Genomic DNA, 22,248 nt, shown 5'->3' on the forward strand with positions numbered 1-22,248 from the left:
CGTGTCTCTATAATTTGGGTTTTTCCTTCTTAATTCTTGCTTCCTCCGTAACTCAATCAATATACTTGATTAGTTTATTTTTTCTATAAATAATTTAGCTCTATATGATCATGATATTTGTTTTCATAGTTTGGATTTTTTTGTAATTTGATGTCCACCTTTCCTAATCGACTACTCTCTCCGTCACATAATATAAGAGCGTTTTTAACACTAGTGTAATGTCAAAAACACTTTTATATTATGGGACAGAGGGAGTAGTATTTCAAGTATAACACTTCACTACCCGCAAAAAAAAAAGTATACCACTTCATTACGTGGAGTATTTCAATTTTAGTGCCATGCCCTTATGCCTTTTTGCAAAAAAGAAAGATTATTTTTTTAGTATACGTTACATTTACATATAACATTGGTTGACCTTCAAAAGACCAAAAGTATGTGATATACACATGGACACCGGGACATTTTTGTCTTGGATCCGCCCCTGGGTCCACCCATCAGACACCCTATACGGAAGATCCAAGAACAATACCTCCTCTTTTTCGGTGGGGTGCAGCTAGATGACAACCTCACACTGGCCGATTACGGCATCGGGCACGAATGCATACTCGACCTCCAGAAGAAGATGCAAATCTACGTGACAGAGACGTTGTTTGGCAGGACTATCGCCCTCGAGGTTGAAAGCCTAGACACCATCGACAACGTGGAAACCAAGATTGAGTAAGCAGCGCCTCATATTCGCTGGCAAGCAGCTGCAGGACGAAACCGCACCTTGGCCGACCATAACATCTCGAAGGAGTCCACCCTCCTTCTCGTCCTCCAGCCGTGTACTCCAAGAGTTACGATAATGCATATCTATGTGAAGGCGCTAGATGGGGAGACGACCCACACCCTTGATGGGGTCGGGAGCTTGGACACTATTGACAGTCTCAAGATGAAGATTTACGAGAAGGATGGCACTCGCCCGAGACAACAACGCATCATCTTTGCTGGAAAGCATCTGGAGAATGGGCGCACCCTGGCTGACTACAACATTCAGAGGGAGGCTACTCTTCATTTGGTGATGTGCCTCTGTGGTTGCTGAGATGCACGGCCTGCTGTTCAACAACCAGTTTTACTTTTGACTTCCAGTAGTGGTGCTTGTGCTTTCATCGTTCTAATACCTTAGTATTGCTTCACTTTTGTTCCTTCTTTCCGTAGTTGTGTGTTATTAATAAAACTGACATTTAGTATTGTAGTAGTTCTTGATATCTATCAAGAAAAAAAAACTACTATTAAGAGTCTTTGGGTCTCTCTTGGTTCGTTCCTCAAGAAAGAGCTCTTTTACGGTACCGGGTAATGAATACGGGCCCTCCATTCTCGAAGATCCAACGGCCCAAAGAGATATATATCTATTTTTCAGTTGCCAAGACAGGAAGTACAACACTGTAGAAAAACTATTATTGAATACTCAAATAGTTATATTCTTCTGATTGATTGTCTTTAGTAAAAAAAAACTTCTAATTTGGAACATATATCTTCATATTTTGCTACGAGAGATATTGACAAGACTTGGCTCCAACTCTGATTTCCAGTCCAATTTGGAACAAGATTGTGATAGATAATCCTCTATCTAGAAAACATGCAGTGACGGTGTTAGGATTCATGTTACTTCCACTCAATTTTGACTGTGGGAGCATAGATGCAAACATGGATAAACAAAGGAACTTCTCAATCAGACCCATGGGCTCTTAATAGTTGGTTTTTTTTCTTGCTTTGATAGATAAAAAGAACTACTCGAGGCACAGATAGTTTTACTGATATAGGAGTATTATAGCACACAACTGCTGGAAATGAACAAGAGTGGAGCGATACTGGAATAATGGTAAGGCACAGCCCTACTGGAAGTTAGAGTGCACCAATATAAAACTGGTGGCTGTTATGGCAAGCCTTGCATCTTAGCAACCACATTGGCAGAGCATCAAATCAAGGGTAGACTCCGTCTTAATGCCGTGGTCCGCCATGGTGCTGTTACCATGCAGGTTCTTCCCGTTAAAGAGGAGGTACTGCTGTATCGGGCGAGTGCCATCCTTCTCGTAGATCTTCACCTTGATACTATCCGTAGTGTCTGAGCTTGGAACCCCAGGGTGAGGGTCTTCCCACCCTGCTTGGTGACGAAGATGCGCATCATAGCACCTACTCGCGGACTAAGCGGCTGGAGGACTAGAAGGAGGGTGGAGTCCTTCGAGATGTAGTGGTCAGCCAAGGTGAGGTCGTCGTCGTTTAGACGATTATTGGCGAAGATGAGGCATTGCTGGCCCTTGGGAAAACCATCCATGTACTCGATCTTGGCCTTGAGGCTGTCGACAGTGTCAAGGCTATCAACCTCGAGGGGCATGGTCCTGCCAGCCGGCATCTCTGTCACAAATATCTGCATCTTCTCTTGGAGGTCAATCTCGTAGATTCATGTTCGATTTCATAGTCGGCTAGCGTGCGGTTGTCCTCTAGTTGTGCCCCGTCAAAGACGAGGTGGTATTGCTCCTGTATCTTTGCCTTGACGCTATACAAGGTGTCTGATGCATGGACCCTGAGGCGGATCGCCCTGCCGATCGGGTTCTTGACATAGATATGCATCCTGAATGAAAGGCAAACCACGACCAATTAATTTTTAGACACTTTTTCTATTTGAAGCGCTGTGCGGAACAATGATAATAAATAATCAACCATTCCAAGAAGAGCTTTTTTATGGTACCCTATACTGCTACGGAAAAGGGAGCAGTATATACCTAATCTCACCGTTCAATTCTTGAGGGTATTTTAGACCTCTAATTTTTCACATTAAAAGAAAACCAAACTCTTATTAGTTTGTATCTGGAATCTGTCATGGCTATCGACTGTCGAGAGAAAACGCCGCCGACTCAATCCAGACGTGCCGTCTCCCATATTGCACGCCCCGGCCATCTAACTCCCCCTCATCGCCGCCGTGCTAGTTCACTCCATCCATATCTAGCTGTCTGCATGCTCCTCTTGTAGCCTCACAAATCCGTAACCTTCCAACAGGCCTCGAACGTCCGCCGCCTTGTTACGGATTAGAAGTTCAGTTATCCATATTTGGCTGCATCGTAGAAACTGAGTGATGACAAAAACTTTCTTCCAAGGGGCTAGCTGCTGCTGCTAGGAAATAACAAACCCATCACTGAAATTGCCAACAGCCTGAACCAAGTAGTGCAGCTTAAAACCTGAATTTGCATTGGACCCAACTCTCTACAAAGGTGAACACTAAATTATCCGTCAGCGCCTGTCACCTGTGAGATGAGGGTACCTCACATCCGGCCTGCCGAATGAGAGAAGCTGCGCCATTCTGCCCTCACATCCTGTGTAGGCAGGAGACGTCGGGTGCCGACTGCCGAGACCTGCGCCATGCCGCCGAGCGCCTAATCCACGAGCACAGGCTGGCCGAGGAAGGGACGAGAGATCGGCTCGCCGAGGGAGAATGTGTGGGGCACCTCAATCTGACGAGGTGAAACTTAAAAATCTTCCCGAGTTGCCCTCAAATCACATATACCGCTTACGTTGATCAAGCAGTGCAGTCTTTATATTGCTAAACCAATTCCAACAGTATATATCTCTCTGGGCCGTTGGATCTTCCAGAATGGAGGGCCCGTATTCATTACCCGGTACCGTAAAAGAGCTCTCAAGAAACTGATTAAGAAATGCGGGTTTTATGTAGCTTCACCAAGAACAGTCTCCTTTTTCTCCTTTCCACGTACACAGTGCGATCAATTTACGTGGTTAATTATACATCTTTTTTATCTGTGCCATCTTAATATCGATAATCATAACACAATAATTGCATGTTCTTTTGGATAGAAGATATTATCACATCGTGTGAACCACACATTGGTCACATAAAGCTGGAATTGGCATTGTAAATCATAGTTGGAATCAAGTCTGATCAATATCTCTGTAACAAAATATGAAGAATCATATAGGACGCGTTTAGTTGCTTGCATCGAAATTCCCCCCCTGGAATCTATGGCCCGACTCAAACTAGCTGAGTAAAAACATATTCTGGACCATGCTCTGCAGCATGTTTCGTGGCCTGCATATGATTAATCCTACATTAGCGTTCCCCCTCCATCTTCCCCTATTTGGAGGGTGAGTTGACCCTCTCCCAATTCAATCCACAATACCGCCACTTCAGTGCACCAACATAAATGACCGTTACCAGCACAGAACGCCGCCGGAGAACTGCACCACCAGAGAGTTGCCGTTGTCGTTGGCCCCCCGCCTGATCACCACCGTCGGACACCCACCGGAGAGCTGCCACCACCACTGAAGCACCATTGCATGCACCATAATTGACCGATTGACAAATGGGTCATATGTGTCAGGTTGGTTATTGTGGATCTGTTGGAGCGGCCAACCCTCACAGTCACAACGTCCGTCTTCTGTATAATAAAATGGCTATACACATCTTCCATGCAAATGCAAGGGTAATGAAACTTTCATTAAATAAAATGTTTTTTAAGGGACGGGGTAATAAAGCGTCTATTTTCTAAAAGAAAAGTACCTGGCATCTTTCTGAAGATTCAGGAACATTTTTAAAATTCACGACCTTCATAAAATATATTAACTTCTATAAATTCACGAATATTTTTCAAAGTTCATGAATATTTCTAAAATCATGATTTTTCACAAATAACATATTTGAAATCTAGCAAAAAGCTGATAGTAAAGTTTGTATAACCATGTTTCTTGAGCTAGCAATTGCACAATGCTTTGCTCCGGCGCCCGAGAAGCGGCGAGAGAATACAAGGTTAGAGCAAGTACAATAGGATGACATAAGCAGGCTAATAAGGAATAGAATAATATATCTTTGCTTAGTTGGAGAAGAGAGAAAAGAAGCGGGCTCTTGGTTAGTAGTCGGCTACAACACGAGACCCAAAACGCTTTATGAGGATGTTAGGTGGCCCAAGTATTGATAAACTAGTACATATTTAGAACTTACTATTGTACATGCCGGCTAAGAGGTTGGCTGTAGATGACATGACAACTTCTTATAGCCGATCGTTGGCTGTATTATTAACCATGCTCTTAGTCAGTCCATGTAGGCCGGTCACATGAAGCATGTACTCAGAGTGAGTTTTGGGGTCTCCTGAAGGAGTGGAATCTAGTTACCGTGGTGTCCAGCAAACGCGTACCCATGCATCATAATTTAGCCTGTCCAACATGGGCTTTGATGATTATCTTTCCAGTTTCCTCTGTGTTTTTCCTGGTTTTTTGTTTTACTACTTACCCGCTTTTCCTTCTCTGCGTTTCGCTTTTATGTTGGTCTCTATCTTTTTTCGTTCATGGAAATTTTGTAATTCATGAATATTTTTTAAGTGCGCGAACATTTGTAGAAATTCTGGAACATTTATTAAAATTGTGAAGAAAATTTCAAATTTGTTAGCATACTTTAAACTTCAAAATAATTCCATAGGAACAAAGAAACAGCTATCGGTTCCCCGTAAAAAACGAAAGGAAGGAAAAAAACTATATAAAATCACTAATGGGCCGGCTCACACTGTGGGTGCATCTACAGAATGGGCCTCGGAAGTGGAAGGTCTGCTCCCGATCCTCAGCCTATAAATGAGAACGCCATGTACCGATCTATCGCCCAAACCCTAACCGCACTTCCTCCACATTTCCGATCTCCCTCCGCCACGCAGGAAGCAGCGAGAGTCGACTTCAAGGTACCCCGGGAGCTCTTTTCTGTTGCCTATATCACTAGGGTGTGGAGCTCTTTTCTCTTGCATATATCACTAGTCACTGGAGTGTGTCGTACTGTCATGGTGAATTTGTGACGATGTGGGGTTATATATTTACATTGGACTGGGATTTATAGATAGGCAAGGATTTTGATACTTCAAGGTGCGTTGCTCATCTCATCATGTAGTAGTACATATATATGATCCCTTAGTTCTAAGGAGTAGTATTCTTCATCGTTTATTCCTTCGGATGAAACCCTTTAAAGACAGGAATAATTCTTCTTATACTGAAAATGGAACATGCGGAAGTTAGATAATTTATTTTTGTAAAAATTATCATTTTAAATGTAAATAATGAATAATAGTATGATAAATAGAGCTAGTCCAGATCATTATATGTTTGAATTGGTCAACCTCTGTGACTAGAAGGATTTTTTATGTTGCTTCTAAGACGTTACCTGTTGGAAGTGTAAATAAAAGCTGGTCGATCCATCTGCTGCATGCTCTCCTTTTCTGATAAATAAACATGGCATACATTGTAGCAATTCCGAAGATTGCGCTAACTTAGCTTATGTAACGTGTTAGTCTTCTTGGCTGATTTGGCATTCGCCGTTCTGTTATTCCAGTAGAAAAAGTATTAGTTTTCTTTGCGGGGTAAATAAGTGTCAGTTAACTCACAGCTTATCTCTTCAGTGTATGCACACACCTAAGTGAACCATGATATTCTTATTAGTGCTTGTTGGAATTGTAGACGATTTTCTATTATCGTTGCACAACGCTTCAAATAGAAAACCGTCTAAACACTAAGTGATGTACAAAAAAAGCTTGTTGGAATTGTTGACGAGTTTTTTTTATTGTTCTGCACAACGCTTCAAATAGAAAAGTGTCTAAAAACTAATTGGTTTTGTTTTGTTTGCCTTTCATTCAGGATGCACATCTATGTCAAGAATCCGACCGGCAGGACGATCCGCCTCAGGGTCCATAAATCAGACACCTTGTATAGCGTCAAGGCGAAGATACAAGAGCAATACCGCCTCGTTTTTGACGGGACCCAACTAGAGGACAGTTGCACGCTAGCCGACTATGAAATCGAGCATGGATCCACGATCGACCTCCAAGAGAAGATGCAGATATTCGTGACGGAGATGCCGGCTGCTAGGACCATGGCCCTTGAGGTCGACAGCCACGACACCATTGACAGCGTCAAGGCCAAGATCGAGTACATGAAAGGCTTCCCCAAGGGCCAGCAGTGCCTCATCTTCGCCAACAAACGGCTGGAGGACGACAACCTCACCTTGGCTGAGTACAACGTCTGGAAGGACTCCACCCTCCTTCTCGTCCTCCAGCCATGTAGTCCGCGAGAAGGTATGGGTATGATGCGCATCTTCGTGAGTAAAAATGGGAAGACCCTGACCCTTGATGGGGTTGCAAGCTCGGACTGTCGATAGTATCAAGGTGAAGATCTACAAGAAGGATGGCACTAGCCCAATACAACAGAACCTCTTGTTCGACGGGGAGAGGCTGCGGGGCGACCGCACCATGGCGGACTACGGCATAACCGGGGAGGATACCCTTTATTTGCTGCCCTGCCAATGTGGTTGCTGAGATGCAAGGCCTACCATTCCAACCACTCGTTTTATTTTGGTGCAGTCTAACTTCCAGTAGGGCTCCACTCTTGTTCATTTTCCAGCAGTTGTGTGTTATCAGTAAAACTATCTATGCCGAGTAGTTCTTTTTATCTATCAAGCAAAAAGAAAAGAAAAACCTACTATTAAGAGCCCTTGGATTGAGAAGTTTCAGCGTTTATCCAATTTTCATCTATATGCCCCCAACTCAAAATTAAGTTGAAGTAACAAAGAATCCTAACACCCTGATTGCATGTTTTCTATATAGGAGATTTATTATCACATCTTGTTTCAAATTGAATTATATATCGGAGTTGGAGTTAAGTCTTGTAAATATCTCTAATAACACAATAATATGAAGTTTTTTTATTTGTCTAGACACGTCTTAGTGTTAGACATCCGTATCTAGAAAAATTTAGTATGAGTAATATGGATCAGAGGAAGTAACTACTTCGGGTATTTAATACTAGTTTTGTACGGTATTGTACTTCCTGTTTACTTATAATCCAAATGTGGATGCACGTATAACTGTCTTGGCAGACTGAAACATGGGTTTTGTTAGTACTCCACTATATTGGAAAGAAACAGAATATAGTCGCCCGCCCGCCCACTATACGTTGACCGTGAGTTGCTCTCATATAGTCGCCCGCCCGCCCGCTGCTGCTGTATCATTCAAACGCCTTAAATTTAATTCAGTCTAATCAAATCACAGTTTGCTTTGTTTGATCATTAACTTACATGTGGGTTCCACATGCAAGTTTTTTAAAAAGCAATTGGGTCCCTATAAGTTTTCTAAAAAAGCAATCAGGTCCCTATGAGTTTTCTGAAAAAGAAATCGGGTCCCCGCGGTAGCAAGGAGCTCGATCCCGCTCGGCAGGGTAGCGCTGCCTCCTCCGGCAGGCGATCCGCGCCCGTAGTGGTGGAATCCACGCCGTGCACCACCTGAGGCCAGCGAGCTGCCCCGCAGCGGCCGGATCCACGCCGGGCATCGCCTGCGGCCGTCGCCACACCATGACTCCCCTGCCGGCACGCCGTGCTTCGCCTGCAGCCACGCCATGACTCACGACTCGCCTGCCGCCACACCGTGCCTCACCTGCGGCCGCAACCATCACCTGCCGCGAGCTCCTCAAGCTCGACGCGGACGGCCTGCACCGTTGCTGGAGTGCGCACCTCCTGTCGCCCCGGATGAGGCCAGCCTCGTCGCCACCAGGAGCTCCGGCGAGCACCTACCACGACCGTCGGGACGCTGGGGAGGAGAGGGAGGGTCGTCGGAGGAGAGGGAGGGTCGTCGCTGGCTTGGGATGGGGGGAGGGTCACCGGCTTGGGAGGGAGGAGGGTCGTCGGTTCAGGAGGGGAGAGGGCCGGCACGGGAGGCACAAAGGAGGTGTCGGAGTAAATAGCCACAGGTAGCCTAGCCGGCTTCCCCCGGCCCTTCTGAAAAAATTATGAGCCCGTCCGGCTCTCGAGAACCCAAGACACGGGGCCGCCTTCCCCTAGCCGGCTGTCACCTAGGCCGGCTTTCGGAAGGAGGCCCGACTTTAGCCCTTATGAAGAAAGCCATGGGAGGGCCGACTTCACGAAGCCGGCCGCGAGAAGGCCGACTTCAAGAAGCCGGCTCCCATAAAGAGGTCAAGACCGTACCCTCGAAGTTTGCATCTACCTAGCGGCGACGAGGCGGGGCGTGGCTACAGTGAGACCTGCCACCCCCGAATCCCGGAGCATGACCGGCACAGTGCGCCGTACGGGTGACCGTGACCCGCCCGGCGCAACACTGTTGCCATGCCGATCCTGACGCCATCCACGACGGACTACCAGCGCGATCCACGGGCGGTGGGTCCCTTCGGGCAGAGAGACACTCGAAGGCGGCCACACCTCCCCCAGTCGGCCAAAGAGAAAGCCGGCTCCCCGCAGCCGGCTTGCCATCTTCCTCGAAGGAGACACCCCATTAAGGAGACAAGACGAGGTGATGCTACAGTAATCGCCCGCCAGGCGGTGGTACTGTAGCCACGCCTACCACGACAAAGCCCATGTCATCAAGATAGAGCAACAGTAACCAGCCACCGACCAGGCCCTGACTAGTGGGGCCGGCCTGTCGACCAAGGAGCCGGCAGCTGGCGGGACCCACCAGTCGGCGGGCCCCAGCGGCCGGCGCAGAAGCCGGCGAGCACAGTCACAGACGGCTGGGCCCCGCGCCCAGTCGGATTATCATTGTACCCCCGAGGGGTAGGCCTATATAAACCCCCCGGTGCACCCATGCAAAGTGTTCGACCCCCAAGCTAGTTTTAGACACCATACGAGGAAAAGAAGCAAGCTAGCCGTGCCCTTCTTCCTCCTCCCACCCGAACAGCTCAAGGAGCATTGTGTAGCTACTTGTCCATTGAGTGATCATGCGGAGACCCCGCAGAGCAGCAGTAGGGGTGTTATCTCCACGGAGAGCCCCGAAGCTGGGTAAGATCCGCCGGCGTGCATGTCTTCGCCTCATCCCGTTTCCAGGCACCGGCGATGTCTTACTGGCTCCCACAATGATAAGCCACCCGTTGGCATATGTCGCACCTACCACCCGACAGGAGGGAAGAGAAGAGATAAAGAGGAAGAAGAAAGAGAAGGGGAAGATGAAACTTACATGTGGGCCCCACAAGTAAGTTAATGGTCAAACTAAGATGAAACTAACGTTTTGTTTAGGTGCGGGCCCAACCTGTCATAATCGTGATCAACTGATGAAGTCTCGACGATTTGGGCTTTTTGAAACAGCCGACCCCTGACTTGGTAGTTATCAGCGAAAACAAAAAATTTGGTAGTCTTTTTGAAACCCTAGCCCGTAAAATAGTAGCTTTATGCTATTTACTCATATACTAGTAACAACATAATTAAAAAAACAATTTATCAGGTATCAAGGTCGAGCGTATGTTGGATCATCAGCCGAAGTACTAAAATGAACCAAGGAACACATGCGTATATATAAGAAGAACCAAAGTATTACAGTTCAAATTTAACTTGCTCCATGCATATTGCCACCCATGCTACACCTAGACTAGATATGCCATCCAATATTGTTGGCAATGAAATGATTATTGTTCCACCTGGCCGGATCGATTATTCCACCACCTTTATTCCTGCATGCATATAAAGGAGGGGAATCATTAACATGCCAACTAAGTTGTCTGAACTAAGTATGTTTGGGCGGGTGCAACAAGTAGCTCACCACTTAGAAACACAGCGACATGTATTACACATATGGTCAATGAGGCTACAAGTACAGCACTCCATGCTACAACCATGTTTTGCACATCCCCTAACTCTTGATGACCAGGTATTGCTGCTGAGGTCATATTGCAAAATATATTTAGCAAGGGGAGGATTCGCAAGCACAATGATATCACCCGTGATGATAGGCACCGCTGAGAAACTAAAAGTCAGGTTCCTTTTAGTATCAATCAAAAGAGCATTTCCACCGATGCTTTTTACTGGGACAAACTTTCCTTGGGCAAGATCTGCTAATCTGTAAATGAGAATCTCTCCACCTTCTCTATAGCCAACCACCAGGATCTCATAGTCGCAATATACAAGCTCGGGCGATTGGAACTTATCCGCCGGACATGTGGCAACTAACTTGGGCGACAAGAAAGAGGACGAAGCTAAACCCGATATCGTTGAATTCTCTTGCCAAGGTGGGTCGAACTGAAGAATATTTAGTTCCCAGCCAACCACAGATATCTGCTCCTGCAACATGTAAAGTTATCCTTTGAATGATAATGGGCTTGCATGTGGGTAGAAGTGTAAGGCAGATAAACTCCACCCCACGTCTTGTACTAGCAAAGAGTACGAAGGGTGTATTCTGAAACGCGACCATGACCCCGAGGACTCCATCCGGACTCGTGCACACAGCGGCAAACATATTGATTGGTAAGTGTGCTCGCAAGTTTGCTGGGAGAGTTATGTCCGCCGGCAGAGGTAGGTTTTCCGGGAGCTCCACAACGTCGCCGGTGAAGGGGTGGAGGAGGCACAGCCGATTGCCCTGGGTGTATTGCCGCGGCCGCACGAGGAGGAGCAGGCCATCTGCTGAGCAGAGGACGATGTGGTCTCTGAGAAGAGGGAGCCGAGGGCGGACAAAAACTCCACTCGACAGGTTGAAGAAACGTTTCTTGCCGTCTTCACGGGGATGGAGCCCGTGCCCCTCGGGCAGCATCATCCAACGGCGCGGGTGAAACCGTGGATCGACTATTGCGCGGCCACGCGGGCAGACGGCACTGGACCGCCAGTACCGGCAGACGGCACGAAGGCGGACGTAGTCGAGCAGGTCCCCGGCGAGCACCCGCCATCCGACGAGGCACACCAGATCCCCGTGCAGGGTCGTCCACGGCGAGAGGTGGCCGGAGCTGGCGGCGGCGGCGGTAATGGCCGGTAGGTGATTGCGAACCGAGGACGAAGGCATCGATCGATGTCGATCCCGGTAGATCGATTGGTACTTTTCTGTTTTACCCTAGCCTACGGGTACAAAAGCTCGTACGACTCAGGAGGACTCAAAAACTGCTGAAAGATATTGTTAAAAAAAACTGGTGAAAGATCATATCGTCAACAAATTAACCTGCCTGGGCCTGGCCCTTTTTTTTGTTGCGAGACGAGAGGAAGGAAAGCAGCAGGCTTAAATTTCGGCGTTCGCGGTTGGGCACATTTCGCATCCATCCGTCCTCCAAGTAGAACTAGTAGTCATTTGCCGCAAAATAAAAAAAGATAGGAAGAGGACCCCTCTAAAAAAAGTCAGATAGGAGGAGGAGGAGCAGTCCCACGCGGTGTGGGTCTATCTGTAAATAATATAAAAGCGTTTTTTACACTAAGTGTCAAAGTGTCAAAAACGTTCTTATATTATGGAAAGGAGGGAGTAAAATGCTATCTGACAGATCTATCGCCAAAGCCCTAACCCCTATTCTTCTAAGCTTCCGATCTCGCTCCACCCCGTAGAAAGGTACGCCAGAAGCTGTTTTCTCTTGCCTATACTACGAGTCACTGGAGTGGGCTCTTGCTTCAACCATGTGCTTCTTGGAATGGTTGATTATTTAGTATCATTGCTCTGCACAATGCTTCGAATAGAAACGTGTCCAAAATTTAATTGGTTGTGTTTGGTTTGCCTTTCTTTCAGGATGCACATCTATGTCAAGAACCCGACCCATAGGACGAGCCGCCTCAGGGTGCACGCATCAGACACCTTGCACAACGTCAAGGCCAAGATACAGGGAGCAATACTGCCTTGTCTTTGACGGGGCTCATCTAGATGAGACTTGCACGCTAGCCGACTATGACATAGAGCATGGATCCACGATCGACCTTCAAGAGAAGATGTAGATATTTGTGGCGAAGATGGCCGTCGAGGTCGATAGCTTCGACACCAGCGGCATCGTCAAGGCCAAGATTGAGTGCATGGATTGTTTTCCCAAGGGCCGGCAGTGCCTCATCTTCGCCAAAAACGGCTAGACGACGGAGACCTCACCTTGGCTGACCACTACATCTGCAAGGACTCCACCCTCCTCCTTGTCCTCCGGCCGCGTAGTCCGCGAGTACCCGCGAGTATGATGCGCATCTTCATCACCAAGCAGGATGGGAAGATCCTCACTCTTGATGGGGTTGCAAATTCGGACACTATGGATAGTATCAAGGTGAAGATCTACGAGAAGGATGGCACTTGCCCGATACAACAGTACAATTTAATGGGGAGAACCTGCATGGTAACAGCACCATGGCGGACTACGACATTAAGGGGCTGTTTGGTTGCAACCCTGAGGAGCATGCCTGAGTTTTTCTCATGCCTAAGTGTGGCCTGACGTTGTATCATAAATCGACTGATCAGGCACATCTCCTATACAGGCAGTGTTTGCTTGATAACCTAAAACCACGCTTGAACATGTACGGTGTACAAGCAGTGTTTGGCTTGTCAAGTGGCCTAAGTTGCATTCAAAGTAGTATTTTATTGTAGGTGCTCAGGCGTCCAATTTCATAGGCCTGAGATAAGCAACTTTGCACAGGCAATAATTCTCAGGCTAAACTGTCAGGACACCAACCAAACAGACCTCAGGCAGGTTACAGGCAAGGGCTCCGGCCAGGCAATCGAGCTCAGGGTGGCAACCAAACAGCCCCTAAGACGGAGTCTACCCTTGATTTGGTGCTCTGCCAATGTGGTTGCTGAGATGCAAGGCCTGCCATAACAACCACCAGTTTTATATTGGTGCAGTCTAACTTCCAGTAGGGCTATGCCTTATCATTATTCTAGTATCGCTCCACTCTTGTTCATTTCCAGCAGTTGTCTGTTATATATCAGTAAGGAAAAAAATATCAGTAAGAAAAAAACAACTATTAAGAGCCCTTGGGTCTGATTGAGAAGTTCCTTTGTTTATCCATGTTTTCATCTATGCACCCACAGGCCATAGTCAAAATTGAGTGGAAGTAACAAGAATCCTAACACCGTGATTGCATGTTTTCTAGTCAATTAAATCCACCTTTGGCAAGAAAAATTCGATTCTCACTGTTTAACAAGTTGTTTTTCAAGAACAAGCAATGACTGTCATTTTCATACGGGAAGAGCCATGCGCCAGCCGGATGATAACTTTTAGTTATCCACTGCCTCCTCCACCGTCAGATCAGCCGCGATCAAACAAACCCACATTGCATCCCTCGTCTAGCTTTGCAACATTGGCCATGTTTCAGAAACATCAGCAAAGTTGCAATTCACTTTACGCATCCACCCTCTGCAAAACAACATCACAACATCGACCATGTTTTAGAAACATCATTGAAGTTACAATTTGGTAAGATCACAGATCTGGATCTCTACACATCAGCTATTTTTCAGAAACGATGGAGAAGTTGTAATCTGGCGAGCTCCAAGCACCCACACCTCCGTGACACTGGCGCCTCCGCAACACCGGCGATGTTTCAAAACCGCCGGTGACCAGGGGCGGGCCCAGGAACCGAGGACTGTGTATTCAAAATTTGAAAACTTTTTTTTGGAATCCTATAGCCTTCCTTTTGGTGTGTAAAACCGATTATAGTAGCATATTGTACTAGTTCTAATAAACTATATAAAAGATATCACATAATATATTGTATTGGTAAAAATTGATCATAACTTGGTACTATGCAACATAAAGAAGTAAAATTTGTTCAACATATCTTGGCAAAATGTAAGATATATAGAGGATAGAAAATACAAATGATAAGAAACCTTACCAATTACAGGATGACATTGACATCCTTGATGCTTTGAAAATGAGTGAAGGTGTCCTCATCCTTAATTCCAAAAAAAAATATTCCCTTTCAATGAATGTGGCCAAATAATCATTCAAGTATTTCTGCCCCATCTTGCTTCTTATAGCTTGTTTTTTATATAGTTCATTGATTTAAAGACTCTCTCACCCCCAGCTATTGCAACAGGAAGAACTAGCACCAATTTGAGAAGTTTGCAAACAATTTCATACCATGTTACACATCTAATAGCGGGGTCTACAACAGAGCCTATGTTGCAGTCGAAAGTATTGCAACAAAGATTTGCAAACCGAGAGTATGGGCTTGGTTGCTCTGCACCGTATTATTAAAGATTAATCAAATAGTGGCGGAGGCGCCTGACATGCATGTATTATCAACCGGGTGAACACAGTTTCTTCCCTTTCCATGAAGACTGAGAAAGGGGTATGCCCTCCAACACCACTAGCCCACAACCAATGAAAACCCACTCCTGCTCTAGTTTCGATGTGTCGTAACCAGTACTTCTTCCCCATTTGCCACATGTCTCCGTTGACCATACACACTGCTTTCCCCTATCTCTTATCTCTGGAAGTGTCACATTATCGATGTCTTCAACCAAATAGAGCCCAACGGTGTGCGCCTCATCGATGCACGCCACCCACCTCTGCACACGTTGCACGCCGCCACCCCACACCCACGCCTTGTCAGCTCTCCATTGGTCTCCTCCGCATCATCGGAGAGAGATGCAAGAGAGAGAGAGAGAGAGAGGAAAAGGTAAAAATAAAATAAAATATGGCTCACTGACAATTGTGACCCATTTGTTAGGTTGGGTATTGGGAATGAGTTCATTGGTGTCATGCTACAATAGTGTACCAGTGAACCCTAGTAAATTATCGAGAGAGTCCCAATAATCACTCTTAATGTAAGTTTTTGGAATCTGGTGGAGATGCTCAGCCAACACTTGCATCCAGTTTCTCGCGGTAAATCAAGCATGCAATCCATGATGTGAAGATAGATAAATGCTGCATTAGTTTTGCGCCTCTATTATTCACAATAGCAATCTTTTAGTGTACACCATTTTTATTCTGTTTTTGCAATTTAGGCATCCAATTGTTTTTGTATAACCATTTCTCTTTAGCTACCAGACACACAACACTTCCCTTAAGTGCTCAAGAAGCTGTGAGAGAATAAAAGGTTCGAGCATATTGGTCGGCCCATATAGGCCTCCTATGCATATTTCTCGCGGTAAATCAAGCATGCAATCCATGGTGCCGACCAAACGCGTAACCCCCCCCCCCCCCCCCCCCCCCCCAAAAAAAATGTAACTGGGCATTGGCATTTTTTCTTTTCCCCTATTTCCAGTGTGGTTTTTTCTTGGGTTTTATTTTTTACTATTTTTTCCTTTTATGAGTTTCCCCATTATTTATAATTTTTCAGTTCCTGCCTTTTTCCTTTTAAAATTCATGAACATTTTGTAATTCCCTATTTTTTAAGTTCTTGAATTTTTTTAAAATTCTAGAACATTTATGAAAATTGGGAAGAATTTCAAATTCCTATCAAAAAAATTCAAATTAATGAATTTTTGTAAAAAATAAAAAGCAGTTTTAGTTTTAGGAAAAAAAATCTGAAAAAGTTGAATTTTTTAGAATCATTGACATCTTTTAAGTTTATGAACATTTTAGGCAATTACATGCTTATTTTTGAATCTCGTGAACATTTCATGAAGTATCCAATCATTTCTTAAAGCTAAACGCTGTGATTCTGCCAGCAGATCACACGCAATGCGTCCGCCGCCTGCTACATCCAACACATATCTTTATGTACTCTCCGCCTTACACTTGCACCCATGGCTGATGCTCCAGCGTGCACGCCCGAGCTCCACTCCGGCCACCATCAGCCTAGTTGCGCTGCTCCAGACTCCCCTCTCGTCATCTGTCATCACTCCGACTGACAATGCTATTTTAAACTTTTCGCAATAAAGGCTTTGTTGCAAAAGGTGGCCCGCAACATCATCATTGTTGCATAAATTTCTTGATTCGCACCGCTGACGACATCATCTTTTTAGTGAAATGTTTTGTGCAGCATTATTCATGTTGCGAAAGTCCTCCTGCAATATCATCTATGTTACAAAAAAGGTGAAGACGAAAAAGATAATTCTGCAACACCACCACTATTTCAAAAGTCCTCCCGCAACATTATCTATGTTGGAAAAAAAGTTAAAAAATAAAAATAGAAAGGGCAAAAGTCGGTGGTTTTGCAACAAAGAATTATTGCAGAGTGAGTTGTGCAACATCTGCTTTGTTGCAATTTCAGACGAACCTTAGTTGGGAGATCAGACGGCTATTTGTGCCTTAATCCAACGACTGAGGAGGAGGCGGATCTTTTAAATAGATCCACCGGTCGGCGCGTAGCACGGCCCTTTTTTTAAATCGACAAGGTTAAATGTGAGAGTATTTGATTATTTGTTTTTTCTCTAAATGTTTTTAGAAAATCAGCTTAGCACCGACTGGCACAGGTACAGACAAACCGCTGCCCGTATAAAACCGAAGGAAAATACTACAAAATCCCTAAATGGGCCGGGCCACTGCAGCGTGGTTGTACGAAACCTGGCAGATAGGAGAGTAGTCCACGGTCTGCTCCCATTCCTCAGCCCATAAATAAAAATGCCATCGTCCGATCTATGGGCAAAACCCTAACCCCTCTTCCTCCACATTTCCGATCTCCCTCCGCCCCGCAGAAAGCAACGAGAGTCTGACATCAAGGTACGCCGGGAGCTGTTTTGTTTTGTCTACTAGTCTTATTCATATTGGCGACGTGTCGCATGTGATCGATCTCTAGAGCGTACTGTCATTGTGATGAAGGATTATACTGATAGATAGATATACAGAATTATACTGTTCATCACTTTCCCTGCGGAAGAAATTAACTCTTCATCGAAGAGAACGCACCATGGACCATCATATCTATTACTAGATGGATACGGAGGAGGAGGGGGGGGGGGGGGGGGGGGGGTGCTCAGGCCAGGTGTGTGCGAGCCTGGAGCACCTCGATCCCAACCACCGTCCTGAGACGTCATTAGAAAAGCTGTTCGTGGTGTCTTCATGAAGAAGACGACCGAAACGTTTTCTTCTTTTCTTAAAGTTAATTGGTGATGGGCGACATTACTCAGGCTGCGCAGTGTAAATCTGGGTGAAAGAGTTTGCTGTATCGGCCAGCAGGGACTCGTACGTGTATATATGGACGATCAGGAGTACAGGAGGCGTACGTTGGTTTAGATTGACTTGGCTCGTAAGAAACTATACAGAGACGAAGCCATATCGATCCAACCTGACGTACATAATTACAATACGTAAATACAACAAGTCCTTGCCCTACACGTACAGGATTACAAGTATTCCAACATCCCCTCTCAATCACAACTTATCTAAGTTGAGATTGCGCCAAAAGCTTCTTGCTGCCTCACTGTCAAAGGCTTCGTAAACCCATCTGCAACTTGATCTCCTGTCGATATAAACCGAATGTTTAGTAACTTATTTGCTACTCTTTCTCTGACAAAGTGATAGTCCACTTCAATATGTTTAGTTCTAGCATGAAACACAGGATTTGCTGACAGATAAGTGGCACCAAGATTATCACACCACAATGTTGCTGCTCGTGATTGGCAAATACCAAGTTCCTTTAGCAATGATTGTACCCGAATTACCTCTGCTGTTGCATTTGCAAGGGACTTATATTCTGCTTCTATGCTAGATCTAGATACTGTGGGCTGCTTTCGTGCAGTCCATGAAACAAGATTGCATCCAAAAAATATAGCAAAACCTCCGGTGGACCTTCTGTCATCAGGACAGTCTGCCCAATCAGCATCAGAAAAAGCACTAACAAGAGATGAATCTGACTTCACAAGTTTTAGCCCAACAGAAGATGTACATCTGAGATACCGAATAATTCTCTTCACTGCTTACCAATGAACCGTAGTGGGAGCATGCAAAAACTGACACACCTTATTTACTGAGAATGATATATCAGGTCTAGTTAGTGTTAAATATTGCAGCGCACCAACTATGCTCCTGTACCTGGTAGAATCTTCTCCCCCAAGTAGCTCGCCTTGTGCCAAGGACAATTTCTCTGATGTAGATAATGGTGTAGTGACCGGCTTACAATCCTTCATGCCAGCTCTCTTTATTATGTCTGCAATATATTTTCCTTGAGACAAAATAATTCCATTGTGTACTGATGTTACCTCTATTCCCAAGAAGTAATGCAAGTCTCCCAGATCCTTCAGTGAGAAATCTCCACGCAGATCACGGAGTAGTGCTTCGACTGCCTCTGAGCATGAGCTTGTGACAATAATATCATCAACATAAATAAGCATAAATATAGTTATTCCATTTCTGCTATAGAAAAATAGAGAGGTATCTGCCTTTGAAGGAGTAAAACCAAGTGACTGTAGTTTGGTGGATAGACGAGAGTACCATGCACGTGGTGCCTGTTTCAACCCATATAGTGCTTTGTCTAACTTACACAGAAAACCAGGTTTCTTGGGATCCTCATACCCTGGTGGTTGCCTCATATAGACCTCCTCTTCCAGAACACCATGAAGGAACGCATTCTGCACATCCAATTGTCTCATACACCACCCTTTTGACACAGCAACAGACAGAATTAACCTGATCGTCGCTGCCTTCACTACAGGACTAAAGGTGTGCTCGTAGTCAATGCCATAACGTTGCTTGAAGCCTTTAGCAACTAAGCGTGCTTTGTACCTGTCAACAGTACCATCAGGTTTGCGCTTAACTTTATATACCTACTTACAGTCAATAATGTTAAGTCCTCTCTGAAATGGAACGAGATGCCATGTCTCATTTCTCATGAGAGCAAGATATTCTGCATCCATAGCCTCTCTCCACTTTGCATCACCAAAAGCCTCTTGCAGAGTGTCAGGTTCTCCTGTACTGCAGAAACCAGCCCAACGAATACAGCCGTCCTTATATTCTTTAGGGTGAAAAATACCACTTTTTGACCGTGTATGTGCTTGTGAAGGCGGCTGGGAAGGTTGGCGTGGCTGTGGCACAAAAATTGCAGAAGATCGGGCGCCCGCTGCAGCATCAGGGGCTGATCGATCCGTCTCGGATCGTGAATCCGCAGGCCCATCATGGGCCGCGACGGGTGAATCGGGGCGGCCCACTTCCATTGATAGGCCGCCACTTGGCGAGTCACCAGCAACGCACGCGGAATCGACCGCGTCCTCCACTCGGGGGCGCCCACCTGGCGAAGCGGGGGCCGTTCGCTCCTGGGCCGACCCGCACGAGGCGCGAGGAGCAGTTTCCAGGGGCTCCCGCCGCGTCAGGGTGCCAGGTACAGATCCCGTGGCAGATTCGCTGCCATCCAGGGAAGCGCCGGATCCCGTGCGGGCAGGTGAGTCCGCTTGGCTTGCCGTGCCTTGATCTGCTGTGGCTATTTCATCCTGCATAAAATCATCTCCAAAAGCACTGTTTTCGAAACTGTGAACATCAACAGTATTGGAAATTGACAAATGATCATTACGCTCATTATTCCCATGATCTAAAGGAGTGAATGGATTGAGGAGATTTTGTGTTAATAGAAGGATTTCTGCTCGAAGTTGTGCGCCGGCATTAGGATGAAGATTCGAAAAAGGAAAAATTGATTCATCAAAAACAACATCTCTGGATATATAAACTCGACCAGTGGTGACATCGAGACACTTATACCCTTTATGAAGGCCACTATAGCCTAGAAAAACACACTGTTTGGAACGAAATTGAAGTTTGTGTTGATTGTAGGGACGAAGATTGGGCCATACCGCACACCCAAAAATGCGTAAGAAAGAATAATTGGGTTTCTCATGTAGAAGACGCTCCATGGGTGTTTGGAAATTAATGACCTTGCTAGGAAGTCTATTAATAAGATAGACAGCGGTAAGAAAGGCTTCATCCCAGAATTTAAGTGGCATGGATGCATGAGCAAGGAGTGATAGACCAACTTCAACTATATGACGATGCTTACGTTCAGCTGAACCATTTTGCTGATGAGCATGGGGCATGATACATGATGAGAAATACCAATACGGTTGAAAAAATTGTTCAACTTACGTTCAGCCAAAACTCAATGTAAGTAAGATTGTCATGACCAAGTTTGTGAGCTGAAATAAGATTTTTTGTTGCAGATGGAACATGTAGGACATTCTTAAGATGTAAAGGACGATCATGGGTATGAATTTGCGTTTGACCAATATGTTCTATTTCCATACCTGCTCCATTTGCTGCATGAACTTACTCGTTGCCGTGGTAGCGATCATGGACCGTGAGCTTGCTTAGCTCACCCGTAATGTGGTCGGTAGCTCCGGTGTCGACGTACCAATTGGTGTCAACACCATAGGAGTTTGTCATCATATTCACCATCTTCTTCGGTGTTGCCGGTGGTGTGCGGAAACGTTTGTCATGCCTCTTCCAGCAGCGGTAAGCTTCGTGACCTTCGCGACGACAAATTTGGCACTGCTCTTCAGAAGCATTGCCGCCGCCGCCGCCCTGGTAGTCGCCACCGCCGCCTTGGTAGCCGCCGCCACCGCCTTGGTAGCTGCTGCCTCCTTGGTAGCCCCCGCCTCCTCCTCCTTGTTTTGGCGGCTTGTTCTGGTAGCCACCACCGTTGCTACTCCCGCGACCATCATAGTCGCTGCGACCACCGTAGCCGCTGTTCCCCCCGTTATTCCAGCGGTTGCCGCTGTTGGAGGGGCCACGCCCTCCTTTGTTAGCGAGGTTGGCAGAATAATATCCGCCAGGAGCCTGGGCCTCGAGGCGACTCTCAGCTGCCAGAAGCTGCCCGTACAGGTCGCCGAGAGAGATGGGGTCCCCTCGAGCAGTTGTGGCCGAGATTGCAGACACGAACGGGTTGTAGTCGCTGTCGAGCCCAGAAAGAATCTGCGAGATTAAATCATCATCATCAATCTTCTTACCAATTGCAGCCATCTCATCAGCAATCCCCTTCATCTTCATGAAGTAGGCCGATGCCGTCATCTCGCCCTTCTTTGTGTTGGAGAGTTGGCCGCGGAGCTGGATTGCTCGCGCCCGGGATTGGGATGAGTACATCTCCGTGATTGCCTTCCAAAGAGGAGCCGAGGACGTGATGTCCGAGACCTGCGCCAGGACCTCCCGTGAGAGAGATCCCATCACATACGCCAACACCTGTTGATCTTGATACACCCATAGATCGTACAGGGGATTGGCTACTTGCTCCAGGCCGCTCTTGTCAGCCTTCTGGACCTCGATGAATTCCGAGGGTGCGACGGTGGTGCCGTCCATGTAACCAAATAGGCGAGCGCCTCTGATTTGGGGAAGAACTTGGGCTTTCCAGAGAAGAAAATTTTCCCTGGTGAGGCGCTCGGTGACTTGCTGGCTAAAGGGATTGGAAGGCAGACTAGAGGAGGAAGACGACGCCATGGCTGGGGATGTGCGGGAAGAGGTTTTAGGCTCTGTATACCATGTAAATCTGGGTGAAAGAGTTTGCTGTATCGGCCAGCAGGGACTCGTACGTGTATATATGGACGATCAGGAGTACAGGAGGCGTACGTTGGTTTAGATTGACTTGGCTCGTAAGAAACTATACAGAGACGAAGCCATATCGATCCAACCTGACGTACATAATTA

At 46.2% G+C, this 22,248-nt stretch overlaps 2 pseudogenes; one reads left to right on the top strand and one right to left on the bottom strand.

The window, feature by feature from the left end:
* Positions 1-607: 607 nt before the first annotated feature.
* Positions 608-7,334, top strand: LOC147982068 (polyubiquitin-like; annotated as a pseudogene).
* A 14,120-nt stretch (positions 7,335-21,454) lies between these two features.
* Positions 21,455-21,552, bottom strand: LOC147982069 (small nucleolar RNA Z247; annotated as a pseudogene).
* Positions 21,553-22,248: the final 696 nt, after the last annotated feature.

Source organism: Triticum urartu, chromosome 3A, assembly GCF_056163025.1.
Source record: "Triticum urartu cultivar PI428250 chromosome 3A, HENAU_Tu73, whole genome shotgun sequence".
Classification (NCBI taxonomy): domain Eukaryota; kingdom Viridiplantae; phylum Streptophyta; class Magnoliopsida; order Poales; family Poaceae; genus Triticum; species Triticum urartu.